At 34.5% G+C, this 19,829-nt stretch overlaps 1 protein-coding gene across 1 annotated transcript in view; it reads right to left on the reverse strand.

Moving 5' to 3' along the window:
* Window positions 1-3,556, reverse strand: part of LOC138708546 (putative uncharacterized protein DDB_G0282133) — a 29,332-nt gene extending 25,776 nt beyond the window's left edge. The window contains exon 1 of the mRNA XM_069838662.1: window positions 3,429-3,556. The gene's annotated coding sequence lies outside the window, so the exon portion shown is untranslated. The remainder of the gene's footprint in view (window positions 1-3,428) is intronic.
* Window positions 3,557-19,829: the final 16,273 nt, after the last annotated feature.

The raw sequence follows: 19,829 nt of genomic DNA on the forward strand, positions 1-19,829 counted from the left end.
ATGTCATTGACCTTGATATAATCTAGAGAGTAAAATGAACATTAATCTTGATATAACCTGGAAATTGATTTAGACATTGAAAACGAGATGACGAATTGAATTTATTTGAATATTATGTTACAATTAACGGTAATTATTATAGTAACAGAACATAACCTTCTGCGACAGTATTGGATTTCCAGCCTCCATGACGTTTCGCTAGTTGTCTTTCGATTGCATATCCGAGAATAATCGATACTTGCGCTTTCATATTGCTACAATGGTGCTTTCTGATTGATGGAAAACCTGAATTTTAATGAATAGGTGTACTTTAATGAGGTCCATTAAAGGGCTGCTACCAGATGTATAATTACTACATTTCGTCATGGTCGAGCATAAAGAGCTTTATAAAATAACTATTGTATGTTCGCTTGGAGAAAAACCAGGGGAATCGGTGCAATAAGTGAGTAAGCTACCGAAGCAGTGGTTGTTGTTACACAACTCGACACGCGACTAAGGAAGCAGCGTTGCGACAACTACTAGAGTTCGTCACTTACGATCTGTGTTTATTTTCTCTAATAATATTTGTCATGCTTGTTAGCCTATTATTATTATTATTATTATTATTATTATTATTATTATTATTATTATTATTATTCGTGTTATTATTAATATTACTATTTATTAATTCGCCAGTGAACGAGTCATGAAAATTTACGCAATTGCACGAGTTGGGTCTCAAACCCATTTTCTAAATATGAAAATGTATACCTATTTATTTGTGTTATATAATAATAGTTTTATTCTTCTATACAGCTAACATAATAAATTTGAGAATTTCACAAATTTCGGAAAAGTACAAACCTATAACAATTGAGTCATATATATATATATATATATTACCAATACAGCAATTCCCAATTTGTATCTTAAGTCTTTTTCTTGCACTGCCCTTAAAATGATGTCCAGTGTAGAGGATATGTGGTTGTTGTAACACTCATAAATGGTGCGTCCTATTATATCACGTCCGAAATAATCAAGTTTCTTGAATTTCGTAACTGTTTGTAGTGCAGTCAGAGTTTTCTTTCTATGAGAGTTATGCTCGGCTATATTGATAGAAATTACTTTCTTCACTAATGATATTGAAACACCCGCAGCGCGAACACTTTTAGTAATTGCTGAATCACATTTGCCCTCTCCTTCACTGAAAAATAGGTATACATTTCTTATAATATGTGCAGTTTGTCTCTTCCAATAGGAGAAGTACAAACATCACAATATTTATGCTTGTAAATTGAATTAATTTGCTTGTTATGTATTGTATATTTTTGTGGAATCACCGGCGTAGCTCAGTTGACAGAGGGGTCTGCTTGCTGATCCGAAGCTGCGCTCGGGCTTAGGTTCCATTTCCGCTTGGGCTGATTATCTGTTAGGGTGTCCACACCTGTGGAGTAACAGTTAGCGCGTCTGGCCGCGAAACCAGGTGGCCCGGGTTCGAATCCCGGTGGGGGCAAGTTACCTGGTTGAGGTTTTTTCCGGGGTTTTCCCTCAACCCAATACGAGCAAATGCTGGGTAACTTTCGGTGCTGGACCCCGGACTCATTTCACCGGCATTATCACCTTCATTTCATTCAGACGCTAAATAACCTAGATGTTGATACAGCGTCGTAAAATAACCCAATAAAATAAAATAAATCTGTTAGGGTTTCTTTCCAGATTTTTTTCCAACCGTAAGGAAAATGTCAGGTATTCTATGGTGAATCCTCGACCTCACCTCGCCAAAAAAAAGTGTAATTTTGACTTGTTCCACATCTTAAAGCTTCAATGCTGATATTAGATCTCTATGAAATATAAAACTGGTGTACAATGATTTTGCTACTGAACAAAAACAAGTGTACCAACCCTAATTTGAGTGTGCTGATTACATATCTAAAGTCCTTTTTTTCTGTTACGTCACAATTTTAAAAGAATAACATTTTAAATTTTTACATTTTTAATACATATAGATCTATTTTATTTATTTTATTGTGATTTTGCTACTGACAAAAAAAACCAGTGTACCAACCCTAATTTGAGTATGCTGATGACAGATCTGAAGTCCGTTTTTTATCACGTCACAATTTTAAAATAACATTTTTTAATTATGAAGCATGACACTACGTTCAGTTCAAAACTGAGTGCTCTTGCCCTCTAAGCATGGGACACATCTGTACTAGTGTCAACTATGTTTTTAGGAAATTATCGAACTAATAATTATGCTGAGTTATGTATAACATGCTTAGAGCACTTCAGAATCTAGGTTGTCGCATATCTTTAAAAATTTGCTTTCTTCATTCACACCTTGACTTTTTTCCATCAAATCTCGGCGCTGTAAGTGACAGACATGGTGAGAGGTTCCATCAGGACGTATCAACGATGGAATCCAGGTACCAGGGTCAATACGGTCAGAGCATAATGAGTGATTGCTGCTGGTTCCTACAGAGATTAACCAAACGCCAACATAAGCGGAAAAGCAGAGGTCTCAAGCACTTTTAACAGAGTTTTTAGTGTTTACTACATGTTGTGTGTTTAAAATAATGTAACAATTAGCAATATATATATATATATATATGTATATTAACAAAGGCGGCCCTAAATGAGGGTTCAATATATCGGCCTACTATCAATTCATAAAGAGCAATGATTAAAAACAAATATGTGACAATTTGAAAAAAAAAAAAAGAAAAACATTAAGATAAATCATAAGAAAACGTAGGAAAACATTTACAATAAAAGTTTCTTGGGTACAAATGATTACTAATTATAGCTAAGGATGATTTTAACATATGAGTTCCTATGGCAACAATCGTTGCATCAGAAATTTTAAATTGTTTAAGCTGATTTAAAGTTTCTCGTGGGATCGTGCCACGGGCACCGAACATGAGTCCAGAAACTGTCCAATGTGTGATGTGGTATTATGCTCCGAGATTCTGACAACAAGGCTCATATATGACTTGCTTTTCACGACACACCTCTTGTGGCTGTTGCTCATGCATCTCGAAACGGACTGTGGGATCAAGAATGACACCCTTATCCTTCTGCCGATCAATTCTGATGATATCAGCACGTCTAATAGAGCCATCAGAAGAGACGCAACCAACCTCCTCATAAACTAAGCTCAATTTATATCTCTGATTTTACGGTACAGATTATATACTGAATAGTAAGATTTAGAATTAATGTTACAGTCCCATAACTCAAAACCCTGACGTGCTATGATAAATCTGATTACAGATATGGAATCAGCGCGTCAATTTCAGTATAAACACTTGAAATTTCCTCAGTAGCAGATAAAAAGTTTCTTTTTAGACCAGTGAAATAAATGAAATGAAAATGAAACAATATTAACAGCATACTACTGATAGGAAAAAAGATTAAGAATAAAATATAATATGTAGGCCTATACTCACTTGTTTGCCTATTTTTATGTTAATTCCTGCTTTGAAATAAGTGCATTCCCCATCGAACGTATTGACTGGGGCATCTTCATTCGGACTGACTGTTGGAAGAGCTTCAGGTATAATAGATGCAGATACGGCTGAAATAATAACAGTGCAAGGTGGTTCATTAACACTACAACCTACATTATTGACATAGACTTACAAGACAGTAAATCACAATGAGGTCAGCTTCCTGTGCTATAAAAAATGTCAGAACATTTCAAAATACAAATAGACATATAAAGTGTGTAATAGTATTGTTTGTACACCTCATATATTCAATATATCGATGGCTGAGAGACTGTTCTAAGTTCAACTTTTTATAAGAAAGAAATCTATGTTTCACTGTGTTCTAGTTCTTGTCTGCATATATGAATCTAACATAATTGTAAATATTCCTCTCCATAAGGTTACTGTGAAGCTATTCAAAATTGTTTCATGAAGCTTTGAATGCCAGGAGCTCAAAACAACTCTCCTGAAAAAAAAAAAAAGTAAAATGGACCTGGAACAGTCTGCTTTCGAGCCATCGATATATAAATAAAATTAAATTCATTATGTTTCATGAGTTAAACACGAATACAGTGACATGAATAAAATTAATTTACATACACCTGTTACTTACAGAAAAATTTAAAACTACAACCATAGAAAATTTCAAACGTGTAGTGAGAGAAAAATAAGCTAAAATCACCAGAACAATGTAAAAACTCGGTAAAATGAATGAGAAGTAGATGCCAAGCAGTAATAAAGTCGAAAGGTATGGTACAAGATATTAATTGTTTTTCAAATGTGTAAATAATCAAAGTGTACAAACAAGTCTGTTAGATAGAAATTGGACATATTTCCGTTTATTTGGTTTTATTTAATGTATTCAAAAGTTTTTGTTTTATTTTTTGACTTTAATATATTCCAAAGTCCATTGTAATAGTTCTCTTATATGAAAAAAAGTGAAATTATATATTTTCATAAGATAAATTAGCGTTTTATTTTGAAAATATAACTGTACAAACAATACTGTTATATACTGTGGTTACCAAGTTTTCCTCTGAACCCGTGCTACGAGGATTCGATTCAGATCGAAGGCGATAAATATTTAGGTGGAAATAAATCCTATATCCGGGTTCCATTGGATGAGGAAGTAAAACTGTTGGCTTCATATATACAGAGTGAACCGTAAGTAATGTCAATAAATTTAAGGGCTTATTCTTTTATATATCTCAAACAAAAATGTTCCATACAATTTTGCTCGATTTTGCTTCCTTTTCGAGAAAAAAAATTATTTCATATGAAACATTTCATAGCGTATTTTGGAAAAGCTATTAAATTAATTCCCAATATGCTCAGTAAATTTAAAAGAGCAGTGTATTATGATAATAACTGATTGAAAGAATTTCAGTTTTATTCTTTAAATGTGCAGAAATTAGATCCGAACAAATGTAAGTTTTCGTTCTGCAAAGGAATTTTTAAACGTAATACGGTGTGGCAACCCTTCAAAGGTTATTGCTCCTGGGGAGGCAGATATACATGTCGTAGGCCAGTTGACCTAAACAGCTGGCGTGCTCGAGACAACGGGTGAGAAAATGTGAAATGTAAACATAAGACACACGATTGATTTTAAAGACGTCTGGGGAAATTTGACTTCTTGTATGTAGCCTAAATTTACCCGTTAGCACTTTGAAAATGAAAGTGGGAGGGAACAACTTCTAATTGCCTGAAGAAAATGCTTCCAGTTTGACAAACGGAGTTGTTTTAAATTATGAAGTTGATTTTTATAACATAAAATAAGATTTTCTTATTTCCTGTGTTCATCGAATATTTAATCAAAATGAAATCAAAAGAGTTTAAAAATATAATTTTTAATTTTGCCGTTTAACGTAAAATAGCATATCGTATTTTTATTTTTGCCTGTAGAGTTTTAAATGCTTTAAATTTTTTTTTAACGTGAAATAAACAGTATTATTGTTTTCGTTTTCTAGAACATTCAATTGAAATGGAAGTGTAGAAATATCTTTTAAGCTTTTAAATTTACTTTGAGATAAGCGTATCTTATTGTCTGTGTTATCTGAACATTTAATTAATGCAGGTTGTTGCTGGAGACTCTTTTACAAGGCTAATTTTATAAACTACAGAATCTATGGAATAGTGAAGGAGCTTCAAAGAACAATATGGAATCACTGATAAATTTGTGAATACTGATATTGCTTTGAAATAACTTCAAATAATTACAATTATTGTAAACCATTTCTGGCTACAATTGAATGACTTTATATTTCGGAAAACAATTAAAAAAACTGTAGGTACGACACAGGGCTGTGCAGTTCATATTACATCTTCAGTTTCGTATCAGTAGCAGAGTGCATACTGTCCACTTCTTGAACTGGACTGTGACCTGACTCAGTACGAAACTGACGCCTGGCATTTCTTTCATTAATCATAGCAAAGCAGTACTCATTATTGAATCACATGAATCAGACTACACAATTATTTTTTTGATATCTGGTAATTCTGAAATGTAATTGTTTAATAGAACACAAAGTGGACACTAGTAGAAACACTAGTAATGCCCCACTTCGATTATTGTGATTTTCTACTGACTGACCTCAATGTCAACCAGTCGCAAAAATTACAACGTGTTCATAATTCTTGTATTCGCTTCGTCTGCGATGTCCACATTACCCCATCCTTCCAAACTCTAAACTGGCTACGGCTTAACGAACGTAGAAATTTTCATTCACTTGTTCTCCTTTTCCAAGTCCTTCACACTTCTACACCTACCTACCTTGCCTCCTGTTTCAGTTACCTGTCATCATATCATAATCTCTTCACACGCACTCAAAATAGCCGCATACTAGCCATACGAACACATAAAACAACATCGTATTCATCATCATACACAATCTCGCTCTCGCGCTTGTGGAATACCCTACCCAGTGACATCAGAGACTGTCGGAATTTAGTAGCGTTCAAAAGCAAGCTTATTAAGCATTTTCTTACTGCGTAGAGTAGGTTTAATTTGTACTTAGTCAATAAAAGAAATGCTTCTCTCTTCTTAGCTTTTACAATAAACTGTCTAGCTTTTATTAATCAGTTAATCTTTTAGTACTTTGATTTTTATTGTATTTGTAAATTTAATATTAATTTAAATATAATTGTAATTGTATTCTTAATATTGTAGTTGTAATCCCCTGGTAGAGGGGAAGAGAGGGCCTGATGGCCTTATTTACCAGGTTAAATAAATAAATAAAAGAAAAAAAATAGCACTGGCAATTTCATTTAATCCCCTACCTGCTAATTCTTCATACCAAATATCACAATATGATTTTTTAGTCTTTATTACCTTAACAGTCAAGTTATAAACAGCCAAGTTCCTTGAATAATAGAACATTGATGTATCATATTCTGGATCGTCAATATCTTCCTCAATATCACTCATTATTACTTTTTTCTTGAATAAAGAAACTTCTTTTATTCATGAATTTGTATCCTAACAAAGAATAACAACTAATGACGTGATTACAAACGGACGTCTCATTGGTTCACGCAATTGTCGCAGTCCGCGCGGAGATAGAACAAATTGGTACTAACAGATTCTAATCGAGTGGACATGGAACAAATGAATTCTTACGATATTGACCTGTAGAGTGCAGATAGAACAAATTGGATACGAAGGAATATGTTGACTGGTATGTAGAACAAATTGGCTCCAAAATCTAAAAAAAAAAGGCCAATTTGGACATAGAGCAAAATGGTTCTCAGCCAGAGATCTATTCCCTTACAATTATTTGAACCTACTACCGTGCTTTCTAAGCTGTGACTTAACTGATGCTTACAAAACTGCTGACATCCATAAACAATTTAAAGAATATAATACGAAAATTTATTTTCAGTCAATGACTTTACTATTAATATATGTAAGGTGCAAGTCCTTGCATTACATGATATAATATTGTATTAACGTTTTCGTCGGTTTCATATCAACATCATCAGATACAACATTCTATATAGAAATATCATCACTAACAGGTACATATGTCTCTACAAACCAAAATACAATATATATTAATCATACAATATGATAAAAACATGATAAAAACCTACATCATTAAGATATAAATGTATCTTTCCTGTGTGACTACACCCGACTGTCAAATGATTAAAAGCACACGTGTGATTACAATACTTGTACAAATATGTTTGCAGGTCTTCACTGATAAAAATAATAAACAAATAAAATGAAATCTATATACTATATTGTGCGAAGAGATGCATTACAGTCTTTGAATTATGTTAACTGACTTTTTCGTGTCCGTATTCTTGTTTTAACATTACTGCAAGTCTCTTTTCACCTTCTAAATGTATGTTTCATTTTATCATATTGTATGCTTATTAATATATACTGTATTTTGGTTTGTAGAGACATATGTACCTGTTAAGTGATGATATTGCTATATAGAATGTTGTATCTGATGATGGTATGAAACCGACGAAAACGTTCATACAATATTAAATCATGTAATGTAAGGACTTGCACCTTATATATATATATATATATATATATATATATATATATATATATATATATTAATAGTAAAGTCATTGACTGAAAATAAATATTCGTATTATATATCATAGACTTTTCTGAAAATTAATCAAAATGAATTGCAAAATTTAAAGAAGTTTACTTTCTTCTCATAAAGACTTTAATGAAGTCACCATCATAATGGTTTAAATCATATTGGTTTCTTCCGGTTTCAGTATTTGAAAACTGGTCAGTCCATCGCTTCTTCGGGCGTCCCACATTTCTCAGTCCTGTTGACTGGTAGGGAAGTTTCTTTCCGGGATACGGTGGTCGTACTTACTTACTTACTTACAAATGGCTTTTAGAGAACCCAGAGGTTCATTGCCGCTCTCACATAAGCCCACCATCGGTCCCTATCCTGATCAAGATTAATCTAGTTACTACCATCATATATCATCCCTCATCCCTCCAATTTATTTTAATATTATTCTCTTGTATACGTCTCGGTCTCCCCAAACGTCTTTTCCTATCAGCTCTCCCAACTAACATTTTATATACATTTCTGGATTCACCCATACTTGCTGCATGCCCCGCCCATCTCAAACGTCTGGATTTAATATTCGTACTTATGTTAGGTGAAGAATTATAATACGTTCAGTTCTGCGTTGTGTAACTTTCTCCATGCATTTGTAACTTCATTCCTCTTAACCCCAAATATTTTTTTCTAAGCACCTTATTCTCAAACACTCTTAATCTCTGTTCCTCTCTCAAAGTGAGAGTCCAAGTTTTACAACCATGTAGACCAACGGTAATATATAGGCTCCGTATTCCAGCTACCTATAATCTGGATTGAGGTTGTTTGATTCGAAGCATCTGTGACGTCTCAGCGCTGGTACAGGTACTTTCGTATATAAAAGAGTTATGCATCCTCTGCGCGCTAGTTGTGCTTTCGCTTGATGTGTGGCGTGAGCACAACGGAGACAGTACAAAATTAAAATATTTTCCACTGCTGTCGAACACAGATTTAAAAACTGTCCCTATGTTACTTTTTAAAATTTTCATCCGACTCTGCATTTTTTAACTTTCTAGCAGCGATTTTCTCCTTCACTACTTTTTCTCTAGAGAGATTGTATTTTAGAATGTATGTTTTAACGGCCGGTGTCTGTGATAAAGTTTTTCCGGGCTGCTATTACACTATCAAAATTTTTTGGCAAAGATCTTTTTATAAAATATATATTATACAATATATGAGAGTGTAATGGGTTTCCTTTGATAAAAGATCTTTTATTAAATGTGAGTGCAGCTTGTTATCTTTAATAAAATATTTCTATACGGTGAAACAAATATGGCGGCACGCAAATATAACTGGACTGTTGCTACCACAAAAATTCTGACATCGGAGTATGAAGCAAATGAAATGTAAATAAATAATTTTTATAATATAATATTAATATTATATGGGCAAATCCAGAAATGCATATAGAGTGTTAGTTGGGAGGCCGGAGGGAAAAAGATCTTTGGGGAGGCCGAGACATAGATGGGAGGATAATATTAAAATGGATTTGAGGAAAGTGGGATATGATGATAGAGACTGGATTAATCTTGCACAGGATAGGGGCCGATGGCGGGGTTATGTAGGGCGGCAATGAACCTACGGGTTCGTTAAAAGCCATTTGTAAGTAAATAATACACTGGTCAAGAAAAGTTTAGCATAATTAGGCATATAACTGTTTTTATTAATTAAAATAAAATAGATAAATTATAATTGGGTTTCTTGGTTCCACAGAATAAACTTAAAAGTAGAAATACACTATTTGTTAACAATGGACTCAATATGAAATGAAAAAGTTGCATTGTTTGGAAACAATGGAAAAGATAAGGGAAGTTGAAATTCGTACATCGTCAAAGAAAAGGAGATGGTGCTTTCAGTACCCTGTTTAATAACGTGTTGGTCCTCCACGAACCCTGAGGCACTCTTGTATGCGTCGGGGCATACTCAGTACCAATGCATCTAAGCTCTCCTGAGGCAAATTGTCCCATTCTTCCAAGGCAGCATTCCTGAGTTCTTGAATCGTTAATGGGTGATGTGGACGATTGGAAATGGCTCTCCTGAGAAAGCTCCATGCATGCTCTATACAGTTCATATGCGGTGAGCATGCTGGCCAATCCATTCTTCGGATCCCATGTTCTACAAGATACCGCTGCACACTATGAGCACGATGAGGCCGAGCATTATCGTCCTGTAGAGTGAGCCCTTCTCCTACAGTCTCTGCAAAACCACTTACTATGGGTTGGAGGATGTTGTTCTCATACACGACAGCAGTCATGTTTCCCTCTATTGAAGCCAGTGGTGTGCGGCGGCCAAACATGACACCTGCCCAAAACAAGATTGAACCACCAAACTGTTGGTGACGTTCCACGGTCATTGAGGGATGATTTCGTTCCCCTGTTCGTCTCCATACGCGAATAGAGTTGTTGTCAGGGTGTAGGCCCATTCTCACTTCGTCTGAGAATAAAGTTCTGGTCCATTGGCCTCGTGTCCAATTCTCATGTGCTCTAGCCCATCTTGCACGAGCACCCCTGTGATGTGGACGGAGTGCTGGAGTCTTGAGTGGTCTTCGAGCATACAACCCTATGTCATGAAGTCTATTGCGCACAGTTTGGCTACTTACAACAACACAGTGGCTTCGCGCAGGTCATGGCGCAGAGTTGTAGCTGAGGCTATAGGGGTCCTACCATACATACCGGTCGTGACCTGGTGTTGTTTTGCGTGGACGGCCTTCGCGAGGTCGATCTGCTATTGACTGGGTTTCCTGGAACTTTCTCCACAGTCTGGAGACAATACTCTGATTCACATGAAGGATGTTAGCAACATCAACTTGTCTCATGTTTTGTTCCATCAAAGTGATGATTTTGATGCGGTCTGCCATTGTAAGGATGTTCCGAGCCATTGTACTGCACTATGAAGCACTATGAAGCAAAACGACACTGATTGAACTTTGCTCGAATTACAGACTTTGTTTACTGCACTATGAAGCACTATGAAGCAAAATGACACTGACTGAACTTTGCTCGAATTACAGGCTTTTCTTTACTAGCCGTGATTTGGACGTTACCTAGTGATGCAGACCAAAACAAATGAAAGAGTTTGAATTGGTAAACATAACACGTGCCACATAAAACCAAAAGAAACATAAATATCAGGTATTATTGGGTAAACTGGAAATATGCTTAACTTTTTTTGACCAGTGTATTTTATAATAATTTGCATAACTTTTCAAGTCTTCTCATTGCAGCTCTTTCAATGAGTTTTGATGTATACCTCTCTTATCACGTCTTGCAATCCATGGTTTAACCCCTGACCAGATATTTATTAATGGTGTTATAAACTTAACGCGTAAATAACAGTATAAACAAATCGTAAATTTAACGCGTAAATATTAGTATCAACAAATCCACGGAACGCGTGTTCATTGTTGTGGAACAAGTGTTATAAGAGATTTGTTCCTAATTTTAGGTAATGTTTGATAAAACCTTTTGAAAAGATTTTATGTAATGTAATATACCCCAAATCCTATCTTTTATCAAAGATCTTTGATGTAATATTTTATCATTATATTCTTTGTCAAAGAACTTTGATAGTGTAATAACAGTCTCACAGAGACTGTATTTTCTTTGCGATGCACTATTATTTGGACTCTTCTTGAAAAACAGAAATCAAATGTTTGAAACAGTAGCTGATCGTTGATCGAACCGTACACACAAGCACAAACCCACGCCAACTCAATTCATAGGTAACTGATAGAAGCGGAAGCTTGGGCTCATGCTTTGATACGAACAAGTTCACAGCACTAAACCGCTCCACAAGCAGTCCGCCGTGACACGTGCGGAGGTGCAGGGTGACGGTACGGGCTAGTTCTGTGCGACACTGCTTAGCCCGTTGCGGTCAGCGGTGCCCAAGCCCGTGGGCTTGGACCAATCTGCACGACTCTGGTGGAATACGGAACCTTAGTCATCACCACTAGTAATAAGATATCACCCTACCATGGAATAAAAATAATCTCAACAGAAAGAAACACTCTAACACTACCGTTGCAGAGTAACCTCACTAGAATGAAACATTGTTAGACTTATATGAGCACAAATGTACGATGAAGTTAAATTCATGTACGTAAAATACTACAAAAACTTACAAAATGTAATGAATAAACACAAATATTTTAAATCATATTACTATGTTTCCATTACTAAAATTATAGCTGACGAAACATTAATTTGTTGAAGTTATTTTCATCTTCGTTGTAACTCACCACAAAATGCTAGCGTGCAAAGCGCTAATGCTCTTTTCAAATCCATGCTGACACCAGAAAGGTCTTCAGTGCATAGAAATTCAATACAAGGTGACGACTGAAGAGTTACTTAGCTGGGCTATTATCTGAATATCAGTGCCCACACCCTTCTTGATTACGTTGGTCCTATCTTTCATCTGAGATAAGAACAGAGAAAGGGATTAAATTACTTTCATTAGATCACGCCTTGAGCCATGTACCAAATTCCAAGTTAGATAAATTATAAGTTATTGTTTATTCACATGAGATTTAGATTGTAATATATGTGGGCCCTACCTCAGCTAATTGCAATTCGGTATGCCCATGGATATGCAACATTTTTAAGCCATAAATTTTGAAAATTTTGTACACATTTTTCAAAACATTCGCAACAATACTAGAATCACACACACACACACACACACACACACACAATGGTGTTAAGTACAAGTAATATGTAGGAAATCTTTGGGGAATGGGTAGAGGATCTTAAAACAAGCAAAACGTTCACGTAAATATAGCTAATTTATATTTGATTTTTAAAAATTACAAGTACTTTTCAGTTCAAACGTGTTTACATATTACTTGACTTCGAAGTTGAAACTCATAAACTCTGAAGTTACGAGCATACAGAATAAAGCAATGTTTACAGAACAGCTGGAAAAATAGTCCGCTTCCTCGATACACACAGCGTATCAGTTGGGGATTTTGCAATATAGACTGAGCAAATAAGAAAATAAACTTTCGCCCGAAGGACAAACGCAAATATAATGTTGGCCAGAAAAAAAATGTATTACCGTCTCTCAGGTGTAGAAACATAACATATTCTTAGGCCTATAAAGAATTATACAGAAAAATTATACAGAGGTAATTTTAACAACTTTTAGCAATAATAATGTTAAATAACAATAATAATAATATTATTACTATTATTATCCGAACATATATTTGTAATTAAAGGAAACGACGTATATAAAGCAATTGTAAAGTATGAATCACAGAAATAAACTTGTAGGGTAAACATTGGCAATTTCGTGGCAGTGGTTATTTCGTGATATTTTTTCCTGACTCTTTCGTGAACTAACCAATTGTGTTACGAGATTCAAATTTCCCCCAAGGGATTGCATATGTTATCCGGTTTCCAGAAACATACAGCAACGTTTTGTGTGACTATTGTAGCTGCTTCAGTGAGCTTTTGTGTTTGGAGTGAGCAAGTTAGAGTCGATTTATCAGGCGTACAAATTTTGTGGAAGTTTATAACTGCATTATAGGCTTACTATTGAACGCAAGCATATGATATTTGGTAGAATGATTTATTATATGTTAATGAAATTTTAGAAAATATTTTCGGATATTTAGATACACCTGTTGTCGCCATATAGGCTTAGCTTTACTGATAGAAAACTTAGCTGTTTGAGGTGACATTTTGTTGAGCATTACGGTTAAGAAAGCTTTGTGCCAGAGGGGTTCCGAGGATGTTGACAAAAGTCCACAAAGAAATTCGAGAAACAGTGCGCAGTGAATTTTTGGACTAGTACGGGAATGGTGGAGATGACTTACTTGCAAGAATCGTGCCAGGAGATGAAACATGGCCCCACCATTTTGAACCTGAGACAAAGAGACAGACAATGGAGTGGTATCATGCAAATTCACCAAAGAAATAGAAATTCAAAACTGTGCCTTCGGCAGGAAAAGTTATGGCTACTGTATTTTTCGATTCAGAAAGATTCTTGCTTGTGGATATCATACCACACGGAACCACCATTAATTCTGACGCGTATGTGGCAACTCTTAAGAAACTTCAAGCTCGTACGAGTCGTGTTCGACCACATCGGGAGAAGCAAGATGTTCTGCTATTGCACGATAACGCACGGTCACATGTCAGTCACAAGACCACAGGCCAGATCAGAAAACTCGGATACATAACACTGAAACATCCGCCTTACAGTCCTGAGCTGGGACCATGCGATTACCATTTCTTTGGTAAATTGAGGGATCCCTTCGAGGCACGAGGTTAGAAGATGACTCCCTCGTGCACGCTACTAAAGAGTGGGTCAGACGTGTTGATCCAGACTTCTACCGTGCTGGTCTACAGGCTCTCGTTCCTAGGTGGCGTAAGGCAGTTGAAAGGAACGGGGAGTATGTGGAAGAGTGACATTTTGTTCCTAAAGGATGTATCTACATTCTGTGAAAATAGCAAAGATGTAAGATAATAATGTAATTTTTGAATAAATGTTGTGCATTACTTTTGTAGTGACCCTCGTAATGTGTAGTAAAGTATGCAATAAAAGTGTTCACCTTTTCAGGGCAAAGAAGATCCCTTTTTTAATTTCAATTTTGATTTTGATTTCATTCTTATTATGTGTTGATATGTATTTCTATGTTTTCTTGCTAAGAATATTAGCCGGAATTACTGTGTTTGAAGTCTTGTAATAATAAATGATAATTTCATTTGACTTTAATGAATTTTTCCACAATTCTTCTATCTCTCACGAAATTATCAATGTAATATCACGAAATTACCAAGGTTATCACGAAATAACCAACCAACTGGCTTAAGTTATAAAAGTGGTTTTTGGCAATTGTTCAAAAACGTATCCAATCTCTTATATCTCCAGATTTGTATAGCATATTATGGTCTCTTAGATGGAAAAATCAGAATAAGAAAATATTTATACATTTGCATTTTAAATTAATTTTCATAAAATTATCACGAAATTACCAATATTTACCCTATTTAAATAATAACATGACTATAAAATACAAAACATTTAGATAAACATTTGCTATAAATCCAATTCCCGGATAAGTAAAACTCAATTCGGAGGGAAAATTGAGCACATAGTTCAAAACTTAATAAATTATTATGAAAAAAAGAAGAATTTAAATGAAAATAAGTCAAATATTATACTAGTAAGAGCTTAACATCTGTAAAAAGTCGAAATGAAAGTTTTGTAGATTAACTTAATAAAAGAGGATATTAGGAATCAAATGAATATAATAAAGTATCCTGAATTTGTTACCAACAGCTATTTTCAAATTTTGAAGCTGTTACCAAAAGCTGTTTTACGAATCCTGAATCTGTTACCAAGAGTTATTCCCGAATTCTGAATCTATTACCAAATCCTGAAGCTGGTACCAGCAGCTATTTTCGAATCCTGAATCTGTTACTAAGAACTATTCCCGAATCCTGTATCTGTTATCAAGTTATTCTAATACAAGTCTAATTTGCCTTTCCTGTTGTTGGAGCCTAATGTATGTATGTATGTATGTATGTATGTATGTATGTATGTATGTATGTATGTATGTATGTATGTATGTATGTATGTATGTATGTATGTATGTATGTATGTATGTATGTATGTATGTATGTATGTATGTATGTATGTATGTATGTATGTATGTATGTATGTATGTATGTATGTATGTAGGCCTATGTATGTATGTATTTATTAACACTACAATTGGGTATACACTCGGTGGCAGTGATATATAATATACAATAATTACAATTACATGAAATAAAATAAATAAACGTAAATGAAATAAAATAAAATAAACATAAATCTTTAAATAGTAAATGCTATAAACCTAGGACTATAAGTAAAAACTATTCTATAATAACGCCTACGATAAGCAAAAGTAAATCTAACTTATAAGTACTTCTATTTCACCCAACTGTTACCAATTTAAATAATTACATATCACCTTAATTAATTACATACCAACTTAATTATATATCATCTTAATTAATTACATATCAGCATAATTTATTTACATACCAACTAAATTACATATCATCTTAATTACATATCAACTTAATTAATTATATATCAACTCAATTAGTTACATGACACAACTTAAATAATTACACTGAACCTCCAATTACATTTTCAGTCTAATCTTCTCAACCTTTCCTTAAATGTATTGATTTTAAGAGGACCACCCTGAAAGATTGCCACAGGTAAGATGTTCCAGTCTACTATTGTGCGGTTAACAAAGGAAAATTTTGCCACGTCCGTTCTTTGTTTTCTACATTTAAACTTCATAATATGATCAGCTCTTCCTAAGTACGATGGTGTTGCTAATCTAGCATTGATATCGGTCCATGCTTTGTGTCCCATTTGTGCCTTAAACAATGCGGTGAGTCTGGTTTTTCGTCGCCTTGATTTGAGAAGTTCCCACCCTAAATCTTTCACTATCTCCTAACCATGTCCCTTCCCCATTTTGACATTTGCTGCCTTTCGTTGGACCTTTTCTATTGAATCGATTTGGTTTTGTCTGTACGGATCCCAACCTACTGCTCCATATTCCATAATTGGGCGAACAAGGGTTTTGTACGCTAATTCTTTTGACTTTCGGTTAGATTTCTTCAGAATACGCATAGAGAAATGTAGTGCTTTCCAGGCTTTCCTTGTGGTATTAGTGACTTGTTCCCCCCAACCCAGTGTGTTACTGAAATATATACCTAGGTATTTACAAGTGTTCACTTGTGGCACCGATGTACCATTCAGCTGATATCCGAGACAAATTTCTTTATGCGTTCTACAGAAGGATATTGACTTACTTTTACCGACATTGATTTTCATTTTATTTTCTGTCGTCCAGGTTTCAATAACATTAAGATCGTTTTGTAAGGCGGCGATATCGGATTCATCATTCATTTGTCTATATATTATACAGTCGTCCGCGAATAACCTTATCTGAGACGTAGTATTTCTATTTATATCGTTTATATATGTAGCTGCGAAATATTTGTTAACAGTTGATAAATGATTAAATAAGAGCGGAAATAAAAATATTCGGTGAAAATTGGTCCAGACGCTTCTTTCCCCCCCATCCTCAATCCTCAAATTGAAATTTATCATGCTTAGCTAATTGAGCTATAGTTAGATCTGTTTGCCTGTCTTTTTGTATCTTCCAAATAAATAGTTTTTAACGCTATTTAGAGTTGTTAAAGTGAAGCACAGAATTGAAGAAATGAGACCGAACCAAGGCGCATTTACGTAATAGTTTAGCATTAAATAATTAAGTCTGCTTAATCATCGAATCAAATCACTTGAAGTTGTGCGGCATTTCTCTTTAATTTATCTTGACGTTTTTTTATATTCTTACTGCTACTTACAAAAATAATTTTGTTCCTAATTATTCCGTCATATATTTTTAGTTTAAGTGACTGATCAGGTAAAAAAAAACACTTACTGTTACCCAGATCGTGTGTTACAGTATTTGTCGTAGAATGTTACCTAACAATGAAGTGATCCATTAGTGAAGTAATGGCACAGAGAAAGAGACAGCCCTCCAAAAAATTTACCAAATATTATCATTCCGATCACAAATTCCACATAGATGGCTTCGAATCCTGGTCTTCAACTTGGAAAGGCAACAATCTAGTTAATTTGACTGTGCACATTAGAAGAGCGGTAGTTGCAATTAACCATAATAATTAGCTACAATTGTCCTAAACTACTCTCATCAATCCATGTAAAATACGTAGGTATCTTCATTGATCAAAACTTAAAATAGAATTTTTATATTAACTAATATGTATTAAATTACGTAAAACTCTGTACAAATTTGTTCAACTGTGTCCTCTTATGCCAGTAACACTATTGAAACAATATTTTTAGTCTTAGTTCAGTCTATAACACAGTATGGAATTATAGGATGGGGTGGATTATCACTAAAGATAGGAATTTACCCACAGAGACTACAAGGTTAGGTGTGCATAGAGTGTCCGTTGTTGAGAGAGTGAGCGTAGGTTCATGGCTACCTGTCAGGGAACTTTGCCGTGGTATAAGCAGGGTAGGATTGTAGCTTTATGTGGTTAACCAATCAACGAATCGCAGTGCAATGTAAACAAACCAATTACCGGAGCACAATGCTGAACATTACTCATGAGAAACGTATCCCCATTCAATTGCTGTGATACAGAACATATTTCAGTTGTAACTTGGCCATACCTCAGGCTTCACGTCATTCATGACGTAACGGCAGTCTAAGCACAACTAACCTAATATCCTCTTGTTGAGGTATAAATTTCTACCTTTAATTATCACACAGTACCATTCGCCCATTAATATTACTACATAATAGAATTATTAAAAGAAAAAAGAAAACTGATTATCCAATCTTATTTTATATACAAAGAATTTAATGTTTTAAATATCGAAGAAATGTACATTTTGAATTCTTCCCATAATTATAAAACTAAATTTATATCATTCGATCATGACCACAACACAATAAGATACAATATTTCGCTCTCCCTCATTGAACCAAAATGTAAAACTAAAGCAAGTCTAAGGCACAGTTATAATAATGGCCCAATACTGTATATTGATTTTATAAAGAGAATCCAAAGCTGAAATTATTAAACAATAAATTATTTTAAAAAATAGTGTTGCTTGTGTTCTCGATACACTGATGGGAGCTGGTAGAGGGGCACAGAAGGCCTGACGGCCTTATCTCTACCAGGTAAAAGAAATAAATACTAATACTAATACCAGGACGAATTTCTTCTATTCGTCCTGCTAATACTAATACTAATACAATTAGGCCAAACATCTAGCGCATTCACAAATTTGCGCATTCTTGGAGCAAGCTTGACAAAGATATGTCTATACGAGTTAGGTATAGAATTATGATTAAGCTAATCAGGAAGAGGAAAAGAAATTTGTTGGGTCAGTGGCTGAGAAGAAAATGCCTACTGAAGGATGCACTGGAAGGAATGGTGAACGGGAGAAGAGTTCGGGACAGAAGAAGATATCAGATGATAGACGACATTAAGATATATGGATGATATGAGGAGACAAAGAGAAAGGTAGAACATAGGAAAGCTGGGTTTGCAGTGAAAGATCTGCCCTTTGGTAGAACGCTATGAATTTTGTATTTTTAATATTTAATTAATAAAATGAACAAAATTGAGAAGTGACACATTGACTTTTCAAAATTTTAATTTATAGTAGCACTCTAATATACATGCATATGTGTGCACGCATACTGTATACACACACACACACACACTCACACACATTCACATTCATTTTGCATTGATTTGTAACAACTTCACAATACTTTCTTTCATTTACAGTGAGGAAGTTAAAGTAGAAAGAAAAGTATAAAAAGAAGAAACGTGATGGTAACCGTGTTGGTAATGGCGACAGTGATATGGTGGTGAGGAAAGTGCGTTACATTATTTTGAAACTTATCTTCAAGAACATGCTTCCTGATTACTTTTACGTCATAATTTATTTGTGGTATGTACAGAAAAATACAAAATATTACTTGTTAAATCTCTTCATTGTTACTGAAGTTACTGTACTTAAACGGTGGGTTGACACACGCACCAAGGCTGTCATCTATCACTCAGTCCATTATTCATTTACATCTTTAAATGAATATGACATCATATAACCACAATAACCCACATCGAGATTGAAGCTACGTGTACAATGAAAAAATCAGAATTCATCTTAAATGGGACAAGTATGAAACTCAAAATTATGTTACTATGTTAGTTAA

Source organism: Periplaneta americana, chromosome 11, assembly GCF_040183065.1.
Source record: "Periplaneta americana isolate PAMFEO1 chromosome 11, P.americana_PAMFEO1_priV1, whole genome shotgun sequence".
NCBI lineage: Eukaryota > Metazoa > Arthropoda > Insecta > Blattodea > Blattidae > Periplaneta > Periplaneta americana.